Here is a 14487-nt window from a genome sequence, read left to right on the forward strand (position 1 = left end):
CGTATGTCAAAGTGGGTAAGTTAAAAGAAGCAATAGATCATGTGACAAGTGCAAGGTGCTTTTTAGAAGACGTTGTAGAATGGACAGATTGGTGTTTTGCAAAGTGGGGGTTAGAAAAACTTAAGAAAGCTGAAGAACTAATGAGGAATGTGCTGACCAAAGAGGTCAAGAAGATAAAAGAAAAGTGGTCCAATGAAAGAAAAGACGAAGAAAATAGAAGAAAAAAGGATGAATTCGAAAAACTGAACACAAACTGGATGAAAATCCAAGAGAAGTTCCGGGCCATGGGCCACCCGGACTGGCTGCCGGAAACAGAAAAGAAAAAGAAGAAAGGAATGATGGACAAAATAAGAGGATGTTGGAAAAAGTTGAGAAGTTAAAAGAAGAAGAAAAACCCAAAGGCCCTTTTCAGGGCCAGCCATATTTCTCGAAAAGAGATAGTCTTTGAATTGCCTACCCCCTTTTTTAAAAAAAAATCCCATGTTCCATTCCCCTTGACGCTATAAAGGCCCACTTTAGTGAAAACCTTTGACACTATAAAGACCCACCCTGTTTAATTTCCTTTGACGCTAAAGTGCCCCACGATTTTTTCTTTCTCCATGTTAATTTCCCTTGACGGTAATCTAACCCACGATTTTTCTCCATGTTAAATTTCCCTTGACGGTAATCTTGCCCAAGGGGTCTTGTAATGCTAATTCCCCTTGACGGTAAAGTGCCCCCATTCACTACTATTATCCCCCAGAAAGTCCGAAATAATGATTCGCTTGAATCACGTACGTCCAAAGTCTTTAATGTTTTATATTTAATATGATACAATAGTTAATTAAATATAGCTACATTAGGCGAGTCCTGTGCTGGGTAAATGAAGCGTAATGGAGACCTACAATTAGGTTTGCTCCAAGTTTTATTATTTTGGTTCTTTTTATGATTTATAAGCGAAGTCCTGCATATACTGTTTTACTTACAAACACCCCGACGCATAATCTTAGATCAGTAACGAATCTGTTGAGAATGCACGTAGTTGCTGTCAGAAAGAAGGTCTTTTTTGGACAATTTTGGAAAAATGGGTGTATCCGGAAGTAATTTCAGGGCAAGTGAATGTGAACCATATGAATTAATTCGTATATTGAAAAGTGGACACTTTCAGAATCAAATAACCTTGTTCGAATGTAATCTTTGATAAAACATAGCAAGCAGAACAAAAACTACAAATACCAACAACATAGCATTTATCATTTTTAACGTAGCTGCATTCTGATTTTACTGAATCAAGTTAATATGTTTTATTGTGTCCTTTTTTAATAATATATATACATAAAGACTGAAGCCTAAATGGTGGCTTTTTAATGCCATTAGTGCGTTGAGTGCCATTAGTCATTTATGTCTTACAATATGCATTCTCCTCGTACGTCGGACAAACTTTCAAAGGATTCATAAATAGATCAGCCAGACCTGCCTAGAGACTATGCCAGTATGGGTTTTTTTGGAGCAATTAGTTGACTTTGAAAGCGACATAAGCGAGAAACTAACCAATGCTCTTCCGTGTATGGTGCAAATATCGTAGGATCTGCATTAAATCAGAATCATTGTACCATGCTGTAATGAATACACGCCAAATAAAAGAAAACTACAAGTCCTCTATCTTGCAAAATGTTGCGTTAAATCATGCGATCCCTATTGTAGCAGTATGCAAATATGACCCAGCTCTCGAATACACCCCGAGAATTTGAGGTATTTGTTAAAACGGCAGATTAACGACGTGGTTCTCAAATGAAAGTCAGTTGTACATCAAATCTCCAACAAATCAGCTAACATGGAAAATAAAGATGCAAAGATCAATGCTTCGGATGATATCGTATGACAATATTTAGCATAAGCTGCATTGTCCTTTTAAGAGTACAGCATATATATAAATTACGAACCCTTTAAGATCCTCGTAGTTCACTCTTCTTCAATGCCTATACATAGAGATGTTGTTGTCCGTAAGTAGTGAAGTGGGGCACTATAGGGTCTATGGGAATTAGCATTAAAAACACCCCTGGGTCGATATAGGGTCTATGTAAATTTAACATGGAGAAAAATCGTGGGTCGATATAGGGTCTATGGTAATTAGCATTACAGACTTAACCTGGGTCTGTATAGGGTCTATGTAAATTTAACATTAATCACCCTGGGTCTGTATAGGGTCTATGTAAATTTAACATGGACAAAAAAAACCCCTGGGTCTGTATCGGGTCTATGTAAAATTGAAACAGGGAGGGTCTCTATTTTTTTTAAAAAAAACTAAATAAAAAAGGGGTAGGCAATGGAAAGACTATCTCTTTTCGAGAAATATGGCTGGCCCTGAAAAGGGCCTTTGGGTTTTCTTCTTCTTCTGCTTCTAGTTTCTTCTTTTCCTCCACCAACTTCTTATTTTCTCACCTACACTCTTTTTCTTCTTTTTTTTCTCCTCCTCTTCTTTCTTCTCTTCCTCCTCTTCTTCTTTCTTCCTCTTCTCATTTTCTTCTTCTTTTTCAATTTTTTCATTCCATGCTCTCATCCTTGTCCTTTCCTCTTCATCCTCCTTCTCCTCCTTTATTTCCTTCATCACACCACTTATCATATCCTTTGCTTTTCTTAAATTATTAATTTCCATTTTTACTCTATGCGGACTATAAGAATAGTGATCTTCAACTAGTCGTACGAGCATTTGTTCTATCATTCCCAAATTGTCAAGGACGTCTTGCAATGATTGAAATTTATCCAGGTGGTTTGAAGCCATCTTCTATGAAGAATGGTTTGAACGACGAATACTGTGGGTTCTTATACTTAAAGCGCGTACGTGAAGGAAAACATCCCCCGAAAAACATAAAATGGATCTTACCTAGATCATGACCCAACAACGCGCGGACGTGAAGGAAAACATCCCCCTACTTTTTTCATTTCATATAATATAACCCAAACTATACTCTCCACATACGCTAAGAAACCCATAATCTACTATTCACACAAACATACCAGAGCTCTTACAAACACTCAAACACACAAACACATACCCTCACATCTTTTAAAAAGAGTTAGTGTTTATATTCACACTACTCTACCTACACACATTGGCAAATCGATCGTTATTTCTTTTCTAGAGTATTGGGTAGCCCTGAAAAGGGCTGTTTTGTTTGGAACTTCATGGACACCTGGTTAATGGTGGCACCTTCCAGGCCTGGCGCCACATACACATCTTATCCCCCAGTTACTTTTTACCTTTTGGGGGGAGAGAGCAGAGGCAGGATATGTCGCTTCAGAATCCCAATTTTCGCTCTCTGGGATTCTGAAATTTTTTCTTCTCTCCTTTTCCTCCTCCTCCTCTTCTTTGTATCTTCTCTCCTCCTCTTTGTATCTTGTTTCCTCTTCTTCTTTATATCTTCTCTCCTCCTCTTCTTTGTTTCTTCTTTCCTCCTCTCTTATCCTTCCCTCCTCGACAATGGCTTCCGCGGCCAGTTCATTTAATATGCGCCTGGCATATTCCAGATGCACATGAAGTTCCAACAGTTTCTCCAGTCTCGTGTTCATTTTTGGTGTTGATCAATCAACAAGGGTAGCTGGACTGCCGAACGAGTTTCAATTTATACTGAAAGCGCGGACGTGAAGGAAAACATCCCCTAATAACATAAAATTGATCTTACCTAGATCGTGACCCAAAAAAACAGCAACGCGCGGACCTAAAAGAAACACTCACTCACTTTTTTATGCTACCCATCACTATTGTAAAATTTTTTATAAATCACTTCAATAGACTATCCACATACGCAAAGCAATCCAATCTAACTCCAAATATACACCTCTAACAGCCAAAAAAAACCAAACATCATTTTAATCTACTATCCACACCAATCTACTTTATCACTTACAAACACACAAACACACAATCCTATACACAAACACATACTCTCACATTTTAAAAAAGAGTTAGTGTTTATTTTCACACTACTCTATCTACACACATTGGCAAATCGATCGTTATTTCTTTTCTAGAGTATTGGGTAGCCCTGAAAAGGGCTGTTTTTTTTGTTTGCTATGGCATTCTTTTTTAGTTTCTAAGAATGCGATGTCCTCTGAGGATAGACTTTCTGGCGATAGGTCTGCTTCTTCGGAAAGAGAAGAAGAACTCTTTGGTGTCGATACGACAATCGACAAAGCCTCTGTCAGCTTCAGGTTGCTGCTGCTGCTGCTGTTGCTGCTGTTGCTGCTGTCTCTGAAGTCTGTACTTCTCTGTCCATTCTTCTTTTTCCCTGTTCATTTCTTCTCTGAAGAGCTCTTCTATCAGGTCTTCAGTGATTTTTAACATTCTCACATTCTCTATTTCTTCTGGTTTCGGTATCAGACTGTGTCTGACCCTATGCAAATTCACGTAGGCTTCGTTGAGCTTAGCTAGTTTGGAGCACATCTTCTTAGGAGGATGAGTCGACAATGGATGGTTAGACTGGGAACAACCCGGTTCTTAAAGTCAAAGCGCGGACGTGAAGGAAAACATCCCCCACACGGTTTTCGAGCCGCAACGTTCAGTGAGTGTCATGAGAGGGATAGTAAGAAATGAAAGAGCATCAATCCAACATTCTTATAGCTAAACAAACCACAAAGGCATTTTTTTCAAAACACAACATTTTTATTCAAAAATCACTTAACACTAAACAACAACAACTCTAACATTTTTTAACAATAATATAACACTATAACATCAAACATTTTTTTTCTAATCACAAACATTTTTTTCTCAATTAACAATCTACTTAGAACAGGGCTGACAACGTTGTGAATGAAATTGTGATTTCCACTGTTGGAAATCATTAGGCCATTGATGGACACTACGTTTCCTAGCTTGAGACAAAAGATAAGCATAATGGTCACAAAACCATCGATCTACTTTCACATCGTTTCTAGCAGAAGAACGAGGATCAAAATGAGTCACTAAATGTTCTAAGGAATAGCCCAGGCTGCGATGATGCAGAAAATACACACAGTACTGTCCACACACCAAGGAATCTGTGCCTTGTAATTTCACGTTATTGAATCGGGTGGTCTGAGCATTTCTTCTCATAAAGTCGATGATATCGTCTTCCAAAGGGGGCAATCCGTACGAATCGAAATATTCCACACATCCTTCTTGAGGAAAGTAGACGGCTACCCAGTAGGTTCCTGGGAGATGACTCTCGTCCGTGTTGATCACGTAAGCTTGATGGTCTTTAGGTTTGCGATGAGGGAGTTCATCTTTAGCACAGACGACAGGATTCCAAGAAGCTGTATACGAACTGTGGTTCAAAAGGTAATAAAGTTCCCAGGTATCCATTGTTTTCTGTGTTGTTTTTTTCTTCTTCTTCACAGGTAAAAATAAGTCGTCAATTCGATCCTGACTTTTTGCTTGAAAATGTCTGACGAATAAACGGTTATTCGTTCTGTTTCCTCACTCTGATTCAGGAGAGCTTCGATACGATGGATCTCTTGAGTGGTTAATGGTGGACAAGAATGTTCACGCAAGTCTTTATACCACTGGTGCAACACGTCTTTGTTTGAGATGAGACTCCAAGCTTCGTCCAGATACTCGTCCAATTTTTCTTCTTGACTCAACATCAGGCATTTATCGTGTTGAATTTGACTGGGATGATCGTTTTGACATCCATAGCAATTTTTCTTGATCAATTCCGTCATTTTGTCGACCAAGTGTTTGGCAAAACAGGAGACTAAATGGGCTTCTTGTTCTGGCCATCTCGACTTCATCATGACAATTTCTTCGTCTTTGTCTTGGGATTCTCCTTCCACGGTCTCCTCACATTCCATGTCCAAAGTTTCTTCACTAGGTAAAGAGGGATAACAGTCTTCCATGGCTTCTAGTAATCTAGAATGACTTCTCTCAAACTGTTGATTTCTATGGTATTATCGAATTCTGCATACAGGATGACGTTCAACGTTGGATTATCATCAGCACCGGGGTCTTTGATTGCAAACTGAATTTCCACACGAATCTGGCCGGATTTTATAGGGTGGAAATGTCCCTCGTCGCTGCCTTGGTCTGGAGTGAAATCGAAAGCCCACAAAGCGTAGCCTCCTGCATAATCCTCGTACGTAATGCCGTGACTGGTGTTGGTTCCTAACTGTCCGGTGGCTTCGTACAGGGACAAGTACGACCTCAAGTAATTCTTCTTTTTAAAGTCAGGTTCGAAAGGTCGGGTACACAAGGTCTTGCCATCGCGACTGACTTCAATCTTAGACACGTCAAAGTGTTTAAAGTAGAAAGGATTTTTTTTGATAGTTCCGTTGAAGGCTTCATTCTCGACGATACCAATGATTAAACGTTTGGGTAGCTGTCCTTGGAACAAATGATCTTCGATCATGGATAGCTGTCCCTTGGGAATGGTGAAGGTTTTCACTTCCACGCGTCGGATCGGATACTTGGCGGTCGTTCTGCTCAACGTCTGACTGATGTCGTTACCTACTTTAGGTAGCACTTCCACACGTCGCACGTAGAGTCTGGCTTCTTGGATTTTGGTTTTGTAATCGTCATCATTAGCCAATAAATGGAAAGCGGTACTGCTCCGATTCAGTCTCAGGCGAACATTCACCCCGTTCAGCAAATATTTCTCTTGCAACCACATGTCCAAATGTAAACGATCCATCAGTTCTAAACTTTTGTTGACTCCTTTGATTCTGTCTCTTCGTTCTACAAATCCCGCATTGTGTTCTTTGGTTGTATCAATTTCTAATGATTCAAACTGATCTTCATCGTCAGCTTCCCATACCAGACAGGCATTGAGATGAGTGTTCTTGGCATCTATTCCGTACGTCAAGAGATTTTCCAGGTAGGCTCGATAAGGGTAAGTATCCATGCTGCTGCTGACCAGTTTGTTGTTCAAGTACAAGTCCACTCCACTGAACAAGGAATGCATGAAATTGTTGATGGGAGCTACTGCTTCAGTGTCTATATCACCTCCTGTCTTATCTACAACTTTGACTTTCAGGTACAAGTAACTGCTATTCAGATCGATGTAATCTTCGGGCTGTCCTTTGATTTCAAACTCGATGGGAGCGGAATCGGTCAATGAGGAGACGGGGTGAAATTCCACCCACTGAGATTCTTGCATGGTCATCATGGTGGGGGGCATGGCAAACAGATCCAGTTCCGTCTTGGAACAAGCGCAAGACTCTCGGTGCATCATTTTTTTGTTCTGTGTCTCAATAATCGAAAACGTCTAAGTCTCGAACGGTTCTTCTTTTCTTGGCCTTTCTCGCTTGAAGTCTGGTGAAAGGGTGTTTTCTTCGTCGTCGTCTCTTTCTACCTTGTCCTTGCTGAATGCCTGATTCGGTAGCGTGCAGGGCATTTATAGGTGTGTCTCGTCGGCCTAAAATGTCTTTACCCGTTTGCAGCAAGACATTTTTGCCTGCCCTCATCAAGGCTTCTTTAGGGTTTTGTTTGTCGATGATGACATTTTGAAGAAATTCTTTGCCTTGCGTCAGTGCCGCATCTTTCAAGGCGTGCAATCCGCGTGTCACCATCGGTTTCAACACTGGGGCCACCGAACGAAAGGCCGATTTTAACATGTCTCCTAAACCGTGTCCTCGCTGTCGAGCAACCCCTCGGTACACTGGATACATGACTTACTTACGTGTCGTGAGAGAACCGTTTTCGAAAATGGAGTTTCACCGTGACTTTTCCTTTGGTGAATGGAATATTTTGTCCCAAATCTCCTTTTATAGTAATGTTGACTGTGTCCAAATACGACTTGCTGACAGGCAAATAGTGAGGATGGACAAATTCGCGGTGGACGTGGTAAGTGTTTCCACCTTCCTCGTCAGCGTTTGCGGCAGAATCCACTTTGAAAGGAATGACACGCAGTAACGGTACGGAGGTGTGTCCCACCACGTTGTACTCCACCACATCGGAGTACACGAACATCAAATTCAGTCCTTGGTTCAGTTCTACCGGGGTACGAAAATACTTGGCAAAAGAATCGTTGTCATAAATGACTGGTAATTCGGGTTTTTGTTCTACTTTCTTCCTCAGCTCCATGTCTCCGCCCAACATGTCAAACAATTCAGGACAAAATAAGAAAGACATCATTTTACGCCCCTCAGGAAATTTCATCAGGAAGCGACGAGCTGTTTTATGGTACTCCAGGGTGACGATACCTTTATTGACACTTTCCAAAGCTTTCAGAAACACGCCATTAAACCTGGTGGCTATGGTGCTGACCAAATGTTGACCACTAAAATAATAGCCTGGGGGAATGAACAAGTGATAGGTGGTGTACTTTTGTGTACGGGTTTTCTTGTCATATTTGCTATGGGTTTCCATCCACTGTTGCATTTGTTCGTCATGAACTTCCACATCAAATTTATTTTGATTGGGAAGGACATTGAGGACTTGGGTCGGGTGAATCATTTCTACTAAAGCCACTTCCCAATGGGCTTCGTGATCTAAGGGGATGGCTTGAGGTAATTTGGCCGTGTAACAGCACAACGTGTTGTGGGGAAACACCTCCATGGAACTGTCACTGGGTAAGGTTAAGTAAAATTGGTTTTCGTGACTCATAATTCCAGAGTTCTGTGGCTGTCCGAGGGGTTAGTGGACGTCAGAGGCGTGTCTCCGCCCAAAATGGGGTTCTGGTTGTGGTTGGAGTGGTGACTGGCACTGGCACTGGACACAACGTTCCCGTTCGAGGAGAATTTCAGGGAGGGATTGGGAAGCAGGTAACCGATGCAACTGCTCAATAAAATGGTCCACAATTGTTTGTCTCCTTGTTGCAAACTCAAATTGGCAATGGCTGCCCCGATGACACAATACACCACGAAGATTTGGCAGAAAAAGACGATTTGCGTTTTAGGCACACGTTCTCCACACCACACCCACAAGGGTTGTTTTTGTAAATCTTGCACAGAAGAACTAGGGGAAGAAGGACTGGTCGACGTAGCTGCGTCTGCTGTGTGAAAGGGCATGATGGTCACTTCTTCTTTTTATAGTCGATGACTTGCGAAGCGTCGATCCAAGAATCGAAACTGGGTGGATATCCTTTCCAACGTACTTTGACTTCTTTGACACGTCGTTTGCCCACTTTACGGATTCTGCGTTCGAGAATGCTTTCGATGTCGTACACGTCGTCTTCTTTTTTGGTGACACGTTGTAACTCGGGCAAATAAAACGTTCCTTTGAGTACTTCTCCGTTCATGTCTTCCAATTTATAGACGGTTGGATGACGGCCATGCACTCGTCCAGTGACGCGAAACAATTCGGTCGTCCAGTTAGGTAAGTAACCTTTGTCGAAAGTGCGTTTGGTTTTGCCAATGCGCACCCAATCTCCTACGGCCAACTCTCCACTTTTCTTGGGGACAGCCCTCGTCGGGGACGTACCGAACAGACGCTCGAACACCAGCACTTCGTTGTCGGGAGTCACGTCTTGCGGGGCACGTCCGATGCTTCGATGGTAAGATTGGTTGTACGCTTGCACCAGGTGCGGTAAGATGTCGATGTACTTCAGAGTGTGGTGATGCGTAAAATATTTCCACATGCGTTCTTTCAAAGTGCGTTGAAAACGTTCCACGATGCTGGCTTTGGTTTCGGGATTCTCGGTGGTAAAAAAATGAATGTCACGTTTCTTTAATTCTTTTTGGAAAGCTTGGTTCAGAAATTCGGTGCCTTTGTCCGTTTGCCATCGAAGAGGGTGACGACCGCTTTGTTTCAACACCCGTTGCAGGGCTCGCACTAACTCGCTGCTGGATTTGGAAGTCAAGGGCACGACCCAGGCAAATTTGGAAAAGACGTCGATGACACAAAACAAATATTTGTAACCACGATTGTAGCTGGCCAAATGAGAGACATCGGCTAAATCGGCTTGCCATTGATGATCGATGCCTTCCACTCGGGTGCGACTTCTGGCAAACTTGCGTCGAATGGGTTTGTGTAAAGTGTAGGTAGCTTGTTCTTGTAACCATCGTTGCACTTGAGGTAAACGGAGACTTTTCAGTCGCGTTTTGGCAGCACGATACAATTTTTGAACTCCTGCGTAACCTGCAGGATGAGAGGGATCGTAGTAAATGCTGGCTAAGACTTTTTCCATTTTTGTGTTGGTGTGTTAATAAGTCACCCACTCTTCGGTGATGCTACTTTGGGTGGGTCGAAAGGGTGGTTTGGAAACAGATTTACGTGTCCGATGGGCTACGGGAGTAGAAGTCGAAGGTAGTGGTGGAGGTGGCAATGGAATGGCTTTGGTTTTCTTTTCTTTTTTCGCTTCTGGTTTCCCTTCTTTCTTTTTCACTTCTGTCGAAGGAGGCGTGGACATCATCTTTTTAACCCAAGCTTTCATTTCTTCTCGTTGGGGTGTGGGGGACGGGGTCAACAAGGATGCTGCAATCTTACTCGAAATGGGAGCTGCTGACGGTGTTTGAAACACTTCGCGCATCTCTTCTTCCTCAGGTCTTTGTGGGGTAGCATCTCTGGTGACCCTTGGGGATGGAAGTGGTGGTGGTGGTGGTAATGATGATGGTGCTGGACTTTTCATCAAGGTCTTAAAATCTTTTAGAGTGGGTAAAGCTGTTTCGTCTAAAGCTTTCTGGTGAAAGAGTTGCAGTCTTTGCAAGAGTTGACCGTACTTTTGCGATTTTTCTGTTTCGGAATAATCTTGGCGATCCATCAAGGATTGCAATTCGTGTTGTAACTGGGACATCTCGCTCAAATGGGGATTGGGAGGTAAATGCGGGGTGCGTTGTTCTTGCCACCGATGGTATTCCATCCATCGTTTGTAAGGCACTAAAGCTAGTTTTCGTCCTTCCATGGGGTTGTCAGGGGTGAATTCTGAGATCTTGGGACTTCCGAGGGCCTTTTTATCTTGCTCCCACCAGTCCTCCCAACATGGTTCCCAAGACTCCTTTCAGTATGGGGCCTAACAAGAGAAGTAAAATACCTCCACGTTGGACCAACATCTTCTTTTTCTGACGAATGGGAACTTTCTTTTGAACCATTTTCCGAAGAACGTGACGATGTTTGCCTAAGCATTGTTTCTGGTGTTTGGACAAAGGGATCGTGCCTTTCAAAACGTTCAAACAACATTCGCACACGGTATCGATGACCTCTTTGGAGGCCGTTTGAATGAGTTTTTTTCGTAGGGGTAGAGAAGCTTTGGACAGGACAGATAACAGGTCCCCATGTTTGGCTAAACGTGGTGGCAGTCCTTTCCTTTTCTTTCCTTGGGGTTTTCTGGAGGGTGACATCTTTGAGTCTTTAGGAGCACCTAAAAACACTGATACCCTACTCGGTCACAGGCCTTTTTTATACTGGAACGCGTCGCCATTGATTGTCTTTACGTCGTATCAGCTTGAGGACAGGCATGACACGTCGTGCAGGGGTACGTAACGGACTAAATCGAGCCAGTTCTTGCTTGGACAAATCCAGTAAACTTTGTAACATGCCCGATCTTTCATGGACTTTGATTTTGGGAGAAGGTACTTTGTGAGCAGCAGCCACTGCCACTAAATTGGAAGGTCCTGCCACTGGGGAAGTTCTTTTGGGGGTCATCAACGGAGAAGTTCTTGGTGTGATCAACGTCTCCAAGTACTCTTCAGTTCCTGGTGACATCAACGGAGAAGTGGATAAACGTGAGGCTGCCGGGGACGCAGTCACCGCTGTGGCAGGTCGTGGTTTGCGAGTGTAAGGCTGCGTCCTGGCCGAAGTGCCTCTCTTGCGACTAGTTTTCTTCTGTGGACTTTTCTTTTTCTGAGGACTTTTTCTCTGTTTCTTTTTCTGGGGGCTTCTTTTCTTTTTTCGGGGTGGTGTCTGGTAAGAGGAGGGTCCCGCCACTGGAGAAGTTCTTCTCTTTGGGGACTTGGTCTTTTTCTTCTTGGGGCTTCGTTGAACTTTTGTCTTGGGGATAACTTTGGGGGCATTAGGATCCCATCTTAAGAGTGAGCGAATGATGACCCCTCCTAGAGTACCGCTCCCTCCAGGTTTCAAAATGATTTGTTTTTTGGTTTGAGTGTCGATGCGGGGATCGGCCAGTTGGACCAAAGCGACTTTGTTTCGATCGAAAAAGCGTTGGGTTTGATGAGGAATCTGAATGATTCCTTGGAGTAATTGACGTGCCGTCACCGTGAACCATCGTAAGACTTCTTTGAGACTAGCTTCTAAGACACGGGCTCGTGTTTGTGGATCTTTTTCTCGACTGATGCCATACAAGGCACGAATCAATTTGACGGGAAGATGCGACTGAAGGGACGTCATGTTCGCACTGAGTGTGAGACAGACGAAAAAGGGTCTGAGGTTTTTATAGATTTTTTTCATGGGGACTGAAATGAAGTCGAGGACGGAGACGTGTACAGGACAGGCCCTCCGTCTTGGCACCAGTGGTGAAACAAGTGGGTACGAAATCGCAAATCCTCGGGGGTCGTAGGTTTCAAATCGACGAGTAAATAGGCGTGTGGCGTTTGAGTGGCATCGTCGTACGCCTGAGTCAGCCAAGGCGTTCCTAACTGTTTGGCTAAGACTTGCACTTGCGATTTATCTCGAGGGCTTTTAAACAAGACCACGTAATGCGCATTGAGACTGATGGTGCGATGGGCTTTACTTTGTTGAAACAAATTTTGGGTGATGTAAATGACACTGGCATTACGGTGATGCCCTTTGCGCGTGAACCACAATTTAATTTCTTCTTCGTCTTCTCCTAACATGTCGTCGAAAATGACCAAATGGGTTTGACGGGAGTCAGAGACGATGCCGTCGTCTTCTTTAGGAATGCCTTCCACAAACACGATGGAATCGCCTTGACTTTCTCGCAAGAGGCTGTACGCCGATTGCCACTCTTTGTAACACCACACGATCCGTTGAGGGGGCCGATCGATCAAATGATGTTTATGTTCGATCAAACGTTTGACGAATTCGGTTTTGCCAGAACCGCTAGGTCCAGCAATGAGCATGTTAAAGGGATGGCGAAGATACAAAGCCTCCCAACTGGCACGATCTAAGTGTTCGTCGATGACTTTGACAGTAGAGGAAGAGGGAGCAGAGGTAGCCATGGTGTGAGAAATGTCACTTGTGACACGAAAAACGAACAAGACAAGAGTTTATATACTTTTTCAGAACACGTTTATTGAATGTTTCAAATATGAACACGAAAGACAAAAATACATACAACCCAAATAGTGATGTACAGGAATATAAAACACAGCAAAGCGATCAAAGTGGAATATAAACAAGTGTCTGTACAACATGTTTTGGGTAACCAAGATGTCCTAGGGACAGTGTGTAATGTTCTTACAGTCTCTACATGAGGTATTGTCACACAAGTGTCCTCCCGGAATGACCTTTCAGGAATGTCCATGACAGTCCTGTCCTGAAGCGAGTGGTTGTTCTCGGTGACGGGTTCTTCTGGCACCGTCACTAACACAGGTTGAAAAGTAACTTTTTTCCTTGAACAACTCTTGTGCATACTGGGCCACTTCTTGGGTCCAAGCCTCAAAACCCCCCTTTTTCCAGTCACGAACATCTGTCCAATGAGGGTGTAAGTCACAAGCTACACACACATCGTCATACACGTCTTGGGTAGCTAAAAGTTGACGAATCTTTTTTTCCTGTTGAGGTCGAGAAGTATCCAGATGAAACCGCAAGGCTTTGAGCAAAAGGAGTTTTTCGTGACCATTTAAGGCCATGGAGGTGGTAAGTACTGATCGTAAAGAGTCCACAAAGAATCGGCTGGTAAACGAAATCCCAGAAAACAAGTCACTAAGACACGCACCACTTGTCGTCCCAAATTGAATGGATAAAGTTCTTGTAATAATCGATGGTAATGATCCACGGTTCGAATATGGTCATTGAGTTCCTTCCACGGAATCTGTTGGATTACATACGACATAAGTCGTGGCATAGCTGCCTGTTTTTATAGTCTCTTTGTTTCGAAAAGAATACACGTACTTTCTAGCCAGTGATGTTCGTTTTCCAGTGGGGAATGTAAATCTTGCATACTGTAACCGAAACGTCAGAGTTCGATTAGAAGTTTCCTCTTCCGCTAAGTAGATTCCACGTAAAATATGTTGGTAATCCTTTACCTCGTCTTCCTCAATGGGTTGCTCTAGGTGAATCTCGAAGTAACCAAAATGATCAACACGTGAATCATCGGGGGCCTGGAAGTATTGAACAAGGTCTGACCACTGAAACAATTTCTGACGAATCAGTTCTCTTATACCCTTCAGGTACCTGTGGTTAAAGATCTGGTGACGTAACGGATGCAATTGTTCTTTACGTTTCACTTGTATTTTGACCAGCTCTCGGTAAATGCGTTCTCTCAACTCCACAGGCAAAGCACGAATGTTCTCTAGCAAAGTATCCATGAATAGGTCATACTAAATCCGCTTTGGTCTGACACAAGAAATGTACTCTTTGCACAAACATGGTTTCACTTCAGTGTCGAATTTAAATCGTTGAGTCACTAATCTACACATTACAATTCGTTCAGAAGTTTCCTCTTTCACTAAGTT

At 42.9% G+C, this 14487-nt stretch overlaps 1 protein-coding gene across 3 annotated transcripts in view; it reads left to right on the plus strand.

Annotated features, from left to right (window-relative positions):
- The window catches only part of LOC149790303 (ras-related protein Rab-5C-like), a 67369-nt gene that overhangs the window by 30488 nt on the left and 22394 nt on the right, over positions 1–14487 (plus strand). The window lies entirely within an intron of this gene.

Source organism: Sinohyriopsis cumingii, chromosome 10 (assembly GCF_028554795.1).
Source record: "Sinohyriopsis cumingii isolate HCF-2022 chromosome 10, ASM2855479v2, whole genome shotgun sequence".
Classification (NCBI taxonomy): domain Eukaryota; kingdom Metazoa; phylum Mollusca; class Bivalvia; order Unionida; family Unionidae; genus Sinohyriopsis; species Sinohyriopsis cumingii.